At 42.2% G+C, this 15,428-nt stretch overlaps 1 pseudogene; it reads left to right on the forward strand.

Moving 5' to 3' along the window:
- The first annotated feature begins 317 nt into the window (after positions 1–317).
- LOC131407586 (perforin-1-like) lies at positions 318–1,860 on the forward strand (annotated as a pseudogene).
- The last annotated feature ends 13,568 nt before the right edge of the window (positions 1,861–15,428 follow it).

A 15,428-nucleotide genomic window follows, 5' to 3' on the forward strand; every position in this document is an offset into this window, starting at 1 on the left:
CTCCTGGAGGAGCAATTCTCAGCTCCTGCTCTGCACCTCACACTAGCTCCACGGTTGCCAGGGAGCCTGCCTGTGCAGGAGGTGGAGGTGCTAGAACGGGGGCTGGGTGTGGCTGAGTCAGCAGAGGTGTGTGGAGAGATTGAGAGGAGGGAAGGAGCTGAGATGCTGCAGACACCTGTCTCTTACGCCCCCTTCTCGGGCTCAGCTCTACAGAGCTAGAGCCCTGTCTTCCCAGCTCCAGCTCTGCAGCTGCCCGCATGCTCTTCCCAGGCACCCTCCACCTGCTGCTGCCGATGCCCGCAGCCGTCTCCTGACACACAGCCGTGCTCCAAGTGCCAGCACATCCGCTGGTCTGTGCCCGGCTTGTGGCTGGCAGGGGAGTGTGTGGATATGATCAGCCTCCTGCACTTGGACTCCTTCCTGGTAGACACACAGCGCTTCCTGCACCCTCTGCCACAACGTCCTGCAGCGGGGCACTCTCCAGCTCCTGCCCCTGGCGCTCACCGACTGGCACGTCCCAGGGCTCTGGCTGCCAGCATTATGTGGCCAGGGCCAAATCCAGCTCTCCCAAGGAAGGAACCCAGGATCTGGCCGATAGCATCCACAATGATTGGTGGGTTGGGCTGGACACAGCCCCCGTGCTGGAGATCAACATGACCATGGCCGTGGCAGGCTCCCACCCCAAAGCAGTCAATTTCGTGGCCCAGAAGATGTTCCAGGACCAGTACAGCTTCAGCACAAACTTGGTGGAATGTCGCTTCCACAGGTGAGTGGGCACAGAGGGGAGGCCTGCTGGGTTGGGAAAGGTCAAGAGGAGGTAACGTTGGTAAGGGGGAAGGAGTAGCAATGTTCTGTATGCAATGAGAAGCATAGAAATGGAAACATTGGCATGAGCAGAAGCCACTGGGAATGCCACGCGAAGCCCCGCCTGGGACAGGATGGATGGAGCATTGCTAGTTTGCCAAGAGGAAGGTCGGTGATGTGGTTGGTGAGAACGATGGAGAATTCTACTGAAAGTGCATTTAATACGTTGTCAAAATAACTCTTCTGTACTTTCCAAACTCTCAATATGAATATTGCTTTGATAATCAGAGGGGAAAATTAAACAAAATCAAAGCCACAGGCTCGTCAATACCCATCTTAAATGTCGCCTCTTCCAAGAAGACTTTTCTGGCTGCTGGAGGGACTGCCACTGGCTCTGCCCCCCGGGGCAGCAGAAGAGCCCCCACGATCCCTGCCAGTGTGTGTGCCGTGGCTCAGTGGTCACCAACCAGGACCGCTGTCCCCAGCAGAGGGGCCTGGCCCGGCTGGAGGTTATGAACTTCCGGGTGACAGATCTGTAGGGAGACCTAACCACTGCCATGAAGGCCTATGTGAAGGTCTTCTTTGGTGGCTGAGGCGGGGCACAGTGTGGAACAATAACAATCCCAGGTGGATGACACGGCTGGACTTCAAGGACGTTCTCCTGGCCATGGGGGTTGGAGACTGAGGGTGCAGTTCTGGGACTTGGACTCCGGCTGGGATGACGACCAGCTCGGCTCTTGTGACTGAAAACTTACGGTGCAGGAGTTAGAGGTCAAAGATACCTGCTACCTCATAGAAGAGACTCTGGCGTTTATATTACAAGGTGACTTGTGCCCCACACCTGAGAGCCAGGTGCCTGTACTACAGCCCTCAGCGAGTCTTGGAGGAGCTCCCAGGGAACCACAGTGGGGCTGTGTGGTGAGGGCTGGTGGGTCATCCCACCCAGTCCAGAGGCCAGCCCTGCTGGCTTCTTCAAGAGCAACCGGGGATGCCTGGGTTCCTGGGAAGCTGAAACGCAAGGAGCGTATCTTCTCTCAGGACCTGGGTCCTGGGAAAGAGAGGGATAGGATGCGGCTGCCGTTCAAGGAAGGCTCACAGGGCAGCAGATCCAGGGCTACTAGGAGGCGATGGGGTGGGAATGGACCTCCACTTTTTATTCTACCAGATGCTTTCTTGCAAATCTGCTTTCCTCAGATGCCCTGGCTGCGCAATGAATTCATGAATTGTTATAAAACTCTTAACTGGGCTCTCCACTGCTGGGCGCTGAGATCTGAGGGGCCCGTTCTCATTGCTGCTGGGCTCTGAGAATGAGGACAGCCTGCTGCAAATTGTGCAGATTCTGTACTGTGGGTTTGGGGTGGCTCTCAGGCCTGGCCGTCCTGCTCAGAGCCCCCTGCTGCCCAGAGAGTGGACCGGCGTCAGTGAACTTGGCTTTGCTCCAATCCCAGATCTCCTCAGACCACTTATGGGCCTTCTTGCCATCTTCCTTATCCTGGATTGGGAACCAAATGGGGTTGTTCCAGCCTCCCCACCTCTGTCTCCCATCTCCCCTCAGTCCTAACAACTGTCTCCAGATGGGTGTATTTATGGAAAAATTATGAGTCTCTCTAAAATTAGGAGAAGCTGCTCTGGGGTTGCAAGTGACAATAAACATGCCTGCATGAGTGTATTTCTCTTGGTGTTTTTCCTGGAAAATTCTTTTCCAGGAAATGAAAGGGATGTACAAGTCTTTCTGCAATATGGGCAGTTCTGAAGTCCCCCTTGGTAGAGTCAGAATCTCTGTGTCGTCCAGATGTTCCTCACTCCTCCAAGCCAGACACGTCACACTCCCCCTAAGAACCAATTAGCATTCATCCCAGCCCTCATCGAATCGACCAAAGGAAACCTCGCCTTCACCCAGGCTTCCCCACCCAGACAAATTCTGCCAGCCCCTGAGGAAAGGTGACAAGCTCCATGAATCCGTCCCAGGGGCAGCTGGTCCCCCAGCTGACCCTCCACTGCAGTCAGTTCTCCACGCCTGCTCCCGCTCTGGCCCTGATGGAAGGCTCGCGGGGCTCGGCAGCTGCACTGTAATGCCCCACAGAGCCTTCCTGGCCCCTGGGGGGTTACAGGGGGGCCTTACACCACAGCAAAAGACACTTTCATCTGGACACTGGACGTGATACACATGGAGTCTCCCAGCTTACCACCTCTAAGGAGGCTCCCAACTCACCATGCCCAGCTGTCCCTGCTTGCCGCCACGCCGTGTGTTTCCTGCCCTGGGTGGCACAGGAGATGATCAACTCCTACACCCCACCCCCGGAGGCCAGGTCCGAAGCCTCCTGTTGGACCCAGTCACAGGGAAGACACCTTTGTCCCTCATTGCCCATCTCAGACCTGCCTCCAACAAGGAGTCCTGTCCCCAACGCCGCTTGGGACCCGGCCTGTTCTGCTTTTCCAAAAGCCCACTGTAAAGTGTGTTTTGTTTTTAACAAAAGCTCAATCTTTAACCCAGAGATAAATTCTATCTTCCAGCTCTACTCCAAACCAAACGAAAAAATAAACAAACAAACAAGAGCTGCTGCTGAACTTAAAACAGCATTTTCCCCCTTTCCTGACAATCAACTTTCAAACACGTCAGGGTCTAGTCTCAGAGCTCCGTGTATATTTAGAAGCGGAGCCTCTTGGAAAGATAGACTCTCAACGAGAGCTGGTCTCAGAGCCGAGATGGCGCAGCCCGTGTGCCCTCCCAGAGTACAGCTCCCAACAGCTGCTTGCTCCCTCCCCAGTGGTGGGAGGCTCACTACCTCCAAAGGATGCTCATTTCGTGACAGGACGATTCTAACTTGTTAAGACAGTTGTTCCTTACCCTGAGCTCAAGCCTGCCTCTCCTTCTACTGGTCTAGTCTTTTCTCTGGGCACCCAGAGCACCCTCCTCCCTCGGCACCGCTGTGCTGACTGCTGTGAGGACCCATGATGGTTGCTCACACACAGCGCCCTTCCTAGCCCCTAGAGCACTCTGACACTGTAGCTCCTTGACCCTCGAGACAGCCCGGGCAGTGGACAGGGCTAGTTTGGGCAGAGACGGAGAGGTGGACACTCAGGAAGCTTTCCCAATGCCTCTGGTTCATGCATAAGTGAGTGCACCCGGCCTGGAAGCCGGGCCTCCCCATTCCTTGGTCATTGCCACGTTCACCTTGTGGGATCCCCACTTCCAGGAAGCTCTGGAGTCAGACTGTCTGTGTCGGTCCCAGCGCTGCTTCCTGCTGGCTGTGGGCCCCTCAGACTCATTTTCCTCATCTGCAAATGAGAAGCAGGACCGGAAAATGTGGGGTAGGAGGGCCAGACACCGTTGAAGCAAGAATTGCTCTGCTTGGCACTTCACCCCAACCGCTCTAGCTCAGGACTGGCTGCTGCAACATTGCCAGGAGGCCACCTGGTGGTTAAGAGCAGTTTTGCACTGAGCTGACCTGGGTTCAAATCCCAGCTCTGCCACTTACCATGTGACCTTATGTATAGTGCTTGTAAGGATTAAATGAGACAACGCATAAGTGCTTAACACAGTCTGCCTCCAGCAGATGCTCAAAACCGTATTTTTTAATTTGATCTTTAATCCCGCAATCTCTACAGTATGCAGCCTCCCCTCCCTGCCAGCTCTCTTGCCTCCAGGGTTCTGCACCCTCTAGATGCCTAGCTCCTACTTGGTGCCCCTCCCAAAGCATACAATTATCTCCTAGGTAAGAGGGAGTCATGCAAGGTGACTGGACAAGGGAGGAATCTCTTCAACAGGAGAGGATCTGAGCACATGTGGGCTGTGCAACAGGCCGTGGGAGAGATAGGGTGGCCTGACCCAGGACACTGGCTGCAGGTCTAGAAAAGGGAACACAGAATGAGAAGAAGGTGAATATACTAGATAGCACACAGCGGTTGATGTAGTCGGGGACGGGGCTAGAAGAAGGAGGAGTAAATGAAGATGACCCCACTGGGGTTGTTTTGGTGATTGGGAGCCGGTGGGAATCATCGCCTGAAATGGGAAGGAGAAGTTCAGAAGGGAAAGGGAAAAGTTCGTTTGGGACAAGGTGAGTTTGAGGTTCTGGGACTTCACCAAGGGAAACCGCCCCACCCCTCCCCAGCATGCAGGGAGCATGCAGGCCTGGGAGCTCCCTGGGCTGGAGAGAGACCTGAGAATCTCCAGTCTCCGGGTGACAGTGGAAGCCACAGCAGTGCGTGAGATGACGCCGAGGCGAGAGCATGCAGTCAGAAGAGGAGCTTGACGGTGGAATTAAAACAAGACTCACTCCTAGTAGCTGAAGGTCTTGCCGTTTGAGAGAGTTTTCTGAGTCAGGCGATTCTCTGACTGCCTTCCCAGGACAGGACTCTATTTTCAACCCTCTTTGTAGGTAACTCTCCAGTCTCTGGACCCCAGGGGCTTAATACCCCTCCTCGAACACATTCTCCCAGTAGGATTAGAGGTCCTTCCCCAAATGCCACTTCCAGTGATCTTCCCTGCTCTCCAGGGTGGATGGGTATGCAAATTACATCTCCACCATGCTAAACCCTGGTGCTTGGAGCTCTTTACTTTTATCTTTTAACTTTTTATGATGAAAAATTTCAAATATATACAAAAGCAAAGAGTATAATAAACCTTCACGTACCCATAAGCCAGCTTTAATAATTAACTTGTAGCTAACCTCCTTCATTTATACACTCCCCACTCCCCTACACACACACACACACAGACACACACACACTCCATCCTCACTGGATTATTTTGAGGCAAATCATAAATAGTTCAGTATGTATCTCTAAAATATAATATCTCTTCATAGAAAGTAAACTTCTTTATTGAAGAGTAACATACACACTGAAAAGTATACAAATAGTAAGTATATGCTCAAAGAATATAAGAAATATATACATGTAACTCATGCAACTACTTCTCAGGTCAAGAAATAAAGCACTGGGAGCTCCCCAGAAGCCCCTCCATGTAGCTTGCCCATCCCTAATTCTTCTTCACAAATAACCACTGTTCTCACCATGGATTAGTTTTCCCTATTTTGAACTTCATATACACGGAATCATACAGTTTGTGTTCTATTGTGTCTGGTTCCCTTCACTCAACGTTTTATGTGTGAGATTCATCCATAGTTGTCTCTTATATCAGTTGATCACTATTTTTTTGTTCCTGTATAGAACTCCATTGCTCAAATATACAACCATCTATTCACCTATCCTACTGTTAATGGACATTTGGGTTGTTGCCATAGGTTATTATGAATAGCACTGCTATGACCATTCTGGGACATATTTTTCGTTGGACACAGCAATCATTCCTGGGGGCTATATACCCAGGAGCAAGATTGCCTGATCATAGGATATATGTATGTTTATATTCAAAAGATACTATTAAATAGTTATCTAAACGGTTTGACCTTGGATTATATGCCTTTTTATTATGGATTTGTGGAAGTTTATTTATATTCTGGATTTTAATCTTTTGCTGGATGTATCTATTAAAAATGATTTCTCTCAGTCTGTGGCTTATCCTCTTTACTCTCTTAATGTCTTTTCATGAACAGAAGTTCTTCATTTTCATAAACTCTAATTTATCAATTTTTTCTTTTATAGTAAGCACTTTTTTAATCCTACTTAATAAATCTCTACCTCACCAAGGTCTTAAAGATCATCTCTTATGTTATCTTTTAGAAGCTTTATTGTCTTTTCACATTTCGTCCTACATCCAACTAGAGTTTATTTTTACGAGGTGCAGTGAGGTTCAAGATCCATGATTTTTCTATATGGATATCCAAATGTCATATGCCATTTATTGAAAAGATATTCTTTCATTGCATTTCAGTGGCACATTTGTCATAAACCTGATGACCATATATGTGTATTTGTTTCTGGATTCTATTCTGTCCATTGGTCTGTTTTTCTATACTTATGCTAATACCATGCTGACGTAATTGCTGTAGCTTTATATTAAGTCTTTATATTTGGTGGCATAAGTTCTCCATTCCAGCTTTGTTCTTATATATATTTTCTTGACTATCTTTGGCCCTTTGCATTTCCATATAAATTTTAGAATCAGCTTGTAAATTTACATAATAAAACATTAGGATTTCCACTGGGATTGCATTACATCTATAGATCAAATTGGGAAGCAATGACTTCCCTACAATCTTGAATCTTCTAATTCATGAACATGCTATATCCCTCCATTACATTATTTATCTCAGTACTGTTTTATAGGTTTCTGTATAGAAGTCTTCCTTCATTAAACTTATTTCTGGAAATTTGATGTATTATGATGCTACTATAAATTGAATCATTGTTTAAATTTTATTTTATGATTGTTGCTGGTATATTGACTTCAGATCCAGTGACCTTGCTAATTTATTATTAATTCAATAGTTTATTATTAGATTCTTTTCAATTTTCTATGTACTCAATATGTCTTCTTCATAAAATGGTGGTTTTATTTCTTTGTTTCCAATCATATGCCTTTATTTCTTTTTCTTGCTTCATTGTACTGGTTACAACCTCCAATATGATGCTGAATAAAATTAGCTAAAGCAAGCACCCTTGTCTTGTTCACATTTTCCAAGGAAAAGCTTTTAATATTTCACCATTAAGTATGGTGTTAGTTGTAGTTTTTATCTATTCTTAGATTATTAAGAGTTTTTACCATGAATGGGTGTTGAATTTTATCAAATGCTTTTTCTATATCTACTGAGATTATCATATGATTTTAATCCTTTTTTCTGTTAATGTGATAAATTATGCTGATTGAGTTTCAAATTGTAAACCATCCTGGCGTCTGTTCCTGGAATAAACACAGCTCTCTCATGTTTGTTATCCTTTTAATATATTGCTGGATTCAATTTGCTAAAATATTTATGGAATATTTACATCTGTGATTATGGGAGAGATTAACCTGCAGTTTTCATTTTGTGTAATATCCTTTTGAAGTTTGGATATTAAGGTGATTCTGATCTCATAAAATGAATTGGGAATGTTTCTGCTTCTATTTATTCACTGGAAGGTTTTGGGTAAAATTGGTGTTACATTGCCCCTAAATAGTTGGAAGAAGTCTACAGTCAAGCCATTTGGGCCTGGAGTTATCTTTTTGGGAAGGTTTTTGTTTTTGTTTTTACAGATTAAATTTATTTTCTGCCACAGTAATTAGGATACTGTGGTACTAAGGTACTTATGTGTGGCATAAGGATAGACATATATCAATGGAATAGAACTGTGAATCCAAAAATAAACTCATACTATTGCGGTCAACTGATTTTCAACAAGAGTGCCAAGATCATTCAATGGGGAAAAATTAGTCTTTTCAACAAATGCTTCTGGGACAACTAGATATACATATGGAGAAAAATGAAGTTGGACCCTTACCTCACATTGTATATAAAAATTAATTCAAAATGAATCAAAGACCTAGAGATCAAAGATCTAATCAAAGATCTAATCCTACAAAACTCTTAGAAGAAAACATAGGCATAAATCTTCATGACCTTGGATTAGGCAATTGTTTCTTAGATATGACAACAAAAGCACAAGCAACAAAAGAAAAAAATAGATAAATTTAACTTTATCAAAATTAAAAACTTTTGTGCTTCAAAGGACACCATCATCAAGAAAGTGAAAAGACAACCCACAGAGTGGGAGAAAATTTTTGAAATCATGTATCTAAAAGGGTCTAGTATCCAAAATATATAAAGAACTTGTACAACTCAACAATAAAAAGACAAATAACTCAATTTAAAAATGAGCAAAGTATTTGAATAGCTATTTCTCCAAACAAGATATACAAAATGACCAATAAGCACGTGAAAAGATGTTTAACATCATGGTCATCAGGGAAACGCAAATCAAAATCACAATGAGATGCCACTTCACACACATTAGGATGGCTATAAACAAAAAGACAGATAATAACAAGTGTTGACTAGGTTGAAGAGAAATTTGAACCCTCCTACACTGTTGGTGGGAGTGTAAAGTGGTGCAGCTGCTTTGGAATACAGTCTGGCCGTTCTTCAAAAAGCTAAACTTAGAGTTACCATGTAACCCAGGAATTCGACTCCTAGGTATATATCCAAGAGAAATGAAAACGTTATGTCCACACAAAAACTTGTACATGAATGTTCATAGCCTCAGTGTTCAAAATAGTCAAAAAGTGGAAATAGTCCATCAACTGATAATTGGATAAACAAAATGTGGTATTATCAAACAATGGAAAACTATTCAGACATAAAAAGAATAAAGTACTGATAAATACCACAACATGGATAAACTTTGAAAGCCTTATGCTAAGTGAAAGCAGCCAGGCGCACAAGGCCACATATATGTATGATTCCATTTATATGAAATGTCCGGAATAGGCAAATCCTTAGAGAGAGAAAGTAGATTAGTTGTTGCAAGGGACTGGGAGGGGGAGAGGAGGAGACAACGGGGAGTGACTGCTAATGGATGCAAGGTTTCTTTTTGGGGTAATGAAAATGTTCTGGAACAAGTGGTGACAGTTGCACAACATTGTGCATGTACTTAATGCCACTAAATTTTATATTTTAAAAGGATGACTTTTATAGTACGCAAATCTTTTTTTTTTTTTTTTGAGGAAGTTTGGCCCTGTGCTAACGTCTGTTGTCAATCTTCCTCTTTTTTTTTTTTCTCCCCAAAGCCCCAGTACATAGTTGTGTATCATAGTTGTAGAGTTGTAGCTTTTCTATGTGGGACGCCGCCTCAGCATGGCTTGATGAGCGGTGAATAGGTCCACGCCCAGGATCCAAACTGGCAAACCCCAGGCTACCAAAGCGGAACACGCAAACTTAACCGCTACGCAACCGGGCTGGCCTTGTATAGTATGCAAATCTTAATTTAAAAAAAGAAAAACATATTTTCTAGCTATAGAATTATTTAGATTTTTTAATTTCTTTCCACGTTAGTTTTGGTAAACTATTGCTTTAAGGAAATGTATTGATTTTACCTAAATTGTCAAATTTATTGGCATAAAATTATTTATAATATCTTCTTATGATCTTTTTAATGTTTGTAGGCTCTGTAGTGATAACGGTTTCTTCATTCCTGATTTTGCCAATTTATGCTATCTCTCTCTTTCTTTTCGTGTATCAGTCTTGCTAAAGGTTAATAAATTTTATTTGTTATTTTAAAAAAACCAATATGGCTTTATTGATTTTCTTTATCATATATTTGCTTTCTGTTTCATTAACTTCTGCTTTACCCTTTATTATTTCCTTCCTACACTGTTGAAATTTAATCTGTTGTCTGTTTTTAACATCTTGAGGTGGATACTTCAATTACTGATATTAAATCTCCTTTTCTGATATACACGTTTATGACTATAAATTTCCCTCTAAACATGACTTTCATTGCATCTCACATATTTGGTATGTCATATTTTTATTATCATTCAGTTTAAAGTATTTTCTAATTTATTCTTTGACTCTGGGTTATTTTGAAGGATATGGATTGATTTCCAAACATCTTGGGATTTTCTTTTGGTTTTTGTTGTTGTTATTGATTTCTAGCTTAATCCACTGAGTAATAGAACATTTTCTGTAAAATTTCAGTCTATTGAAATTGAATCCATTTTCTATACTTATGTTATGGCCCAGTATATGGCCAATATAGAGAAATGTTCGATGTGCACTTGAAAAGAAGGTGTATTTCTTTAGTACATGGGTGCAAAGTCCTATATATGGCAACAGGGTCAAGCTTTTCAATTGTGTTGTTCAAATCTTTTATATCTTTACTGATTTTATTGCTCTCTGCTTGTTTTATCAGTTACAGAAAGAAACAAGTTGAAGTCTTTCACTATGATTGTGTATTTATTCTGTTCCATTGCTTAAGTTTCTTCCTTAGGTCTTCTTTTATACACAGATTGGATCTTCTCTATCTTCCGTGTCTCTCACTTTCTCTCATTTCTTCTTTTTTCCATTCTCCAGTTTATTTTGATTTCTTTTAAATTTTGCTCCTTTTCATCTTTGATTTCTCTTATGATATTATTTGTGTTATTTATGCACTCTAGTTTTCACTCCAGTTTAATTTTTCATTCCTGAAATACTTTTTCTTTACTGAATTCTATGCAAACTCTTTTCAACTCTTCATTTTGTCTAATCATCTCATTTATAAATTTTTATAATCCTCAGTTATGCTTTAATTTCATAGCTCCAGTCATTTTTTAAAAATTCTTTTAGGTCATTTTGAACTATTAGATTAAAATTTTCATTTGTTTAGTTGCTGTGTCTTTCTAGAGACTTTCATTATCTGATGACCTGTTATTATGCTCATTAGTCTCCTTTACTTATGAAAACCCTGAGTGGGGCTGGGTTCCTTCTCTGTAATCCTTTTCTGCTGCCTATGTTTAAGTGAGATAGGTTTCCCTGTACTCCTTTTTTTTTTTTTTTGTGAGGAAGATCAGCCCTGAGCTAACATCTGCCAATCCTCCTCTTTTTGCTGAGGAAGACTGGCCCTGGGCTAACATCTGTGTCCATCTTCCTCCGCTTTATATGGGACACCACCACAGCATGGCTTGACAAGCTGGTGCATGGGATCCGAACCCAGGCCGCCAGCAGCGGAGCACATGCACTTAACTGCTACGCCACGGGGCCGGCCCCTTCCCTGTACTCCTTGATGGGGAGAATGGGCAAGGCTTTCTTGGCCAAGATTCATGCCTCTAGGACTCCCTCTTCTGTTGTACTAAAAGATGTTTGAAATGTGGCTTCAGAGAAGTTGGAGAGCTGCTTCCTCTGATACCCTCTCCTACTTTTATCTGGGTCTTCTCTTTACTTGGCTCCTCACTGTTCAGTATAGAGTCTACTCCCAGCCACTTCTCCTCCCTTTGTCCTAGAAGGGATATTTGGCTGATGAGTTTCAGAGTTCACTTGCTAATTGGGAGGATTAATTGACATCATAATTGTAGAGCACTTCCCAAGATGCCTGGCAGATAGTGAATGTTAAATATGGGATATTTATACTAATTATAATATTAACACCTACCCATTTGTACCCTACATACTGGTCCTATGCATTAACCAAGCTATTTCCTGGATGCGAGTCTCTCTTTCTGGCCTCCATGCCTTTGCTCCTGCTCGTCCTCTCCCTGAAAACGTCTGCACACACTCTTCCACCCGCCAATCCTTCAAGCGTACCCTATTCTAGTGACATCAGTGGGTTAACGGAACCCAAAGCCACTGCTCTGGACCACCGTAACTCCTCATTTCTAAGCCACACATCCCAAACCTCCTGTAAGATGTTATGCCCATGACCTAAATTTCATCCAGATCTTTTACTCTGTGCCACGCCATTTACATACATTACCTCATTTAATCTCCACAGCAATACCCTGAGTTATAGGCATAGTTGTGTAGACACAATTATTGGCCTTATTTTACAGATGAGGACACTGAGGCTTAAAGACACTAGATGCTTATCCAAGGTTGATTGTTAATTGCGACGGAGCAGGGATTTGGACCAGGCAGTCTGGCTCCCAAGACTGCAAGGTTAATCACGGTGCTAAAGTTTCTCTGGATTGTAGTCCCTTTAAGGATGGAATCCAGTCTTGTGTGCCTTTGTAACTCTCTCTCTAATCATCAGTACCTAGCAGCACTTGACACATAGTAGGTGTTCAGAAAAGAAGTCATCGATGAGTTACACAATAGATGAATGTGCACAGTGCATTGTGCTGGTCAAATTCATGGGGCTGTGGGGTCATAGGAAAAAACTTTTCTAGCTGAAAGGCAGATGGAAAAGTCTCAGACACCGCTCAATTTCTTCCAAAGAGCCATTAGTCAGATTCTTACTCAGAACTTTTTTTTTTCCGTTCAGGTTTGAGCTCAGTGAGATGTTCATGTTTTCACAAGCCCTTGGCCACTAGCAACCCATCACAAACTCCCAGACATGGCCAAGCACGGCCCTCAGAACATTCACAAAACCCACACCAATTTTTTAAACTCTATAATCTGAGGCTACCACTGTCACAGAGAAATCCCAGACCTACTGTTCTTTAATAGAAATGTTGGAAAATTGGGAGCTCGCTGATGAGTTAGAAATCCAATTTTTCCAGACGTTGGAATTTCACTTGGATGTGGATTTACTCGGCAGCTGTATCTGAGCCGAGCTCCTGAGAAACTGCTGGTCTCAAGCCAGAAAACCTGGGTTTGGTCCCTGCTCTGCCACTTGTTGTCTGTGTAATGTTGGGCACGTACTTCTTGCTGGGTCTCAGTTTTTCAGTAAGAAAATAATTAGGGATAACAACATTCTGCTTATGTCACAACATCATTAGGTGTAGATGAAATAATGTGTGTGAAGGTCTTTGTAAGCTGTAAAATCTATGCTATACACAATCAAGGGAGTGAGCCATGGGAGCCCATTGGGAAAGCTGGGCTGCCATTTGCAAAAAGCCATGATGGAACCATTGAAGCAGATGAGGGAGCCGAGAAGGTAGTCTAGTGAAAGTGAAAAATGGAGCACAGAAACAAGAAGATATGGAAGACCATGATTTCTGAAAGAGAAATACAGCAAGGACAGGAGAGAGTGAGGAGCCCGATGTCTTTCTGGTTCCTATAATTACTAGCATTCTGGGAGATTCTCACAGTAGGATAGCCTCATAGCAACCCTCATTATTTTCATTGATTAAAAAAACAAAGGCAGGAAATTCTACTTCTACTATTCATTTCCATGATATGCACATTAGCAGTCTAGATATCTGTTTTATTGATCAGCAGAAATTAATGTGGTGAGGTAAACCTCAAATCAAGTGTGTTACAAATGCCCTCTTAGTGCTATCTAAGTTGAGTTAATCTCACATGAAAATATTGTCATCTACCATAGGCTTCGATCTCTTTGTTCAAGCAGGAAAAAATTTCCCCTTCATCTAATGGTGTGTGAATTAGCTGGTGGTTGCTACACTTATCAGAGTCTTTTGAATCTTTTGGAATAAAATAGAAAGAATAGACTAGATTAGCAGAAAGTAGGCAATCAATAATATTTATTTCATTCAATATTTATTGAATGAAATAATTTATCAAATAAATATTTATTGAATGAATAATATTTGAAAGGTCAAATATTATGGAACAATTATCCTTAAAAGTTCTGCTGCTACAAAACCCCTAGAAAGGTTGGATTAAATATAATAACATGTATCAGAAAGCATAGATGAAATGGAAAATAAGTAAGAGAAATCCTAAGGAGCCAAAAAGAACTGGAGAGAAAAGCAGGCAGACCAGCTAGGGATGCCCTGAGGGCATGTGTCTATCCAGGAGAACCAGAGCCCAGTTATAATGACCACAGGAGTAACAGGCAATAAGGTCTTGGGGAGGGCCTGGGGGACATGAAATGAAGCTGAGATCATCCCACATAAAACCTAAATAAATTCTCAAAGGGCTAATAATGTCCATGAAAGGGTAGACTAGAAAAAGGATCTATTTGCTGGGAAAGGGAGTCAAGAAGGACGCTTGTTTGTCTCAGTCTCAAATCTAAGTGGAAGGACAGAGTCTCTCCTAAAACATCATAACCACAGAACTACCTTCCCTACATTTGAGGTTCAAATTTACACTGCTTGTATGGGTCAGAATCTGTCAAGCCAAAAAATAAATAGAAATAGGTAGGTGGGTAAAACTGGGAGGTGACTCACAAAAGCACACGCAAACCTGCTTTGAGAAATATTCTCAACCCAGGCTTTGTGAGATTCCCACAGAGACAGGGCAGCCAAGCGTGAGCTCACAATCTAAACTTACCAGCCAAACACTCAAGGATACAAGCCACCAAGAGGGGAGACTCAGCTGACGTAACGTCAAAAAGACTCAGATGCACCAAAGCCTTCAGATGTTGGCATGACTAGATGTAAAATTTTAAATGAGTATGTTTGAATGTTTTAAAATTTTTTTAAGTAATAAAAAACGTAATCATAAAATTTGAAACAGAATGAGACAGAGAGTTAATAAATAAAAAATAAATCATTGAAAGTAAAAATAAACTGAACAAAAATCTGGAAGTTTGACCACACACTCTGTAGGTAAGACTGAGGAAAAACAGGCCCACTCAGGCATTGCTGGTAAGAATTAAAACTGGTGCCAGCCCTCTGGAGGGTGTATAAATATGTATGTATATGTATGTTTAGATATGTATGTGTATATATATATACACTATATATGTATATGTGTAATGTATATGTGTGTGTGTATGTAATAATTATAACAAAATTGAACATGCATAAGGTTCTGATCCAGCAATTCAACTTCTGGGAATTTATTCTACAGATACCCCCACACATTTCCAAAATAATCCAAGGTAATTCAATTGCAACATTGTTTGTAAGAGCAGAAGATTATAAAGAAACCAAATGTCCATCAATAGGAGGCTGGTCAAATAAATTATGTTTCATCTATATAATGAAATATCATACAACAGTTTTAAAAAAATAAAAGAATAGGAAAACTTTCTGTGTGCTGATAAGGAAAGATCCCTAAATTATATCACTTAATAGCAAAATCAAAGTACAAAGGTGCATAATATGCTTTCTTTTGTGTAAGAAAGAGAGAAAACAAAAAAACATTTCTACTAGTATTTGCTTATACTTGTGTGAAAAAACTGAAAGGACACCAAAGAAACTA

This window comes from Diceros bicornis, chromosome 6 (assembly GCF_020826845.1).
Source record: "Diceros bicornis minor isolate mBicDic1 chromosome 6, mDicBic1.mat.cur, whole genome shotgun sequence".
In the NCBI taxonomy this organism is placed as follows: domain Eukaryota; kingdom Metazoa; phylum Chordata; class Mammalia; order Perissodactyla; family Rhinocerotidae; genus Diceros; species Diceros bicornis.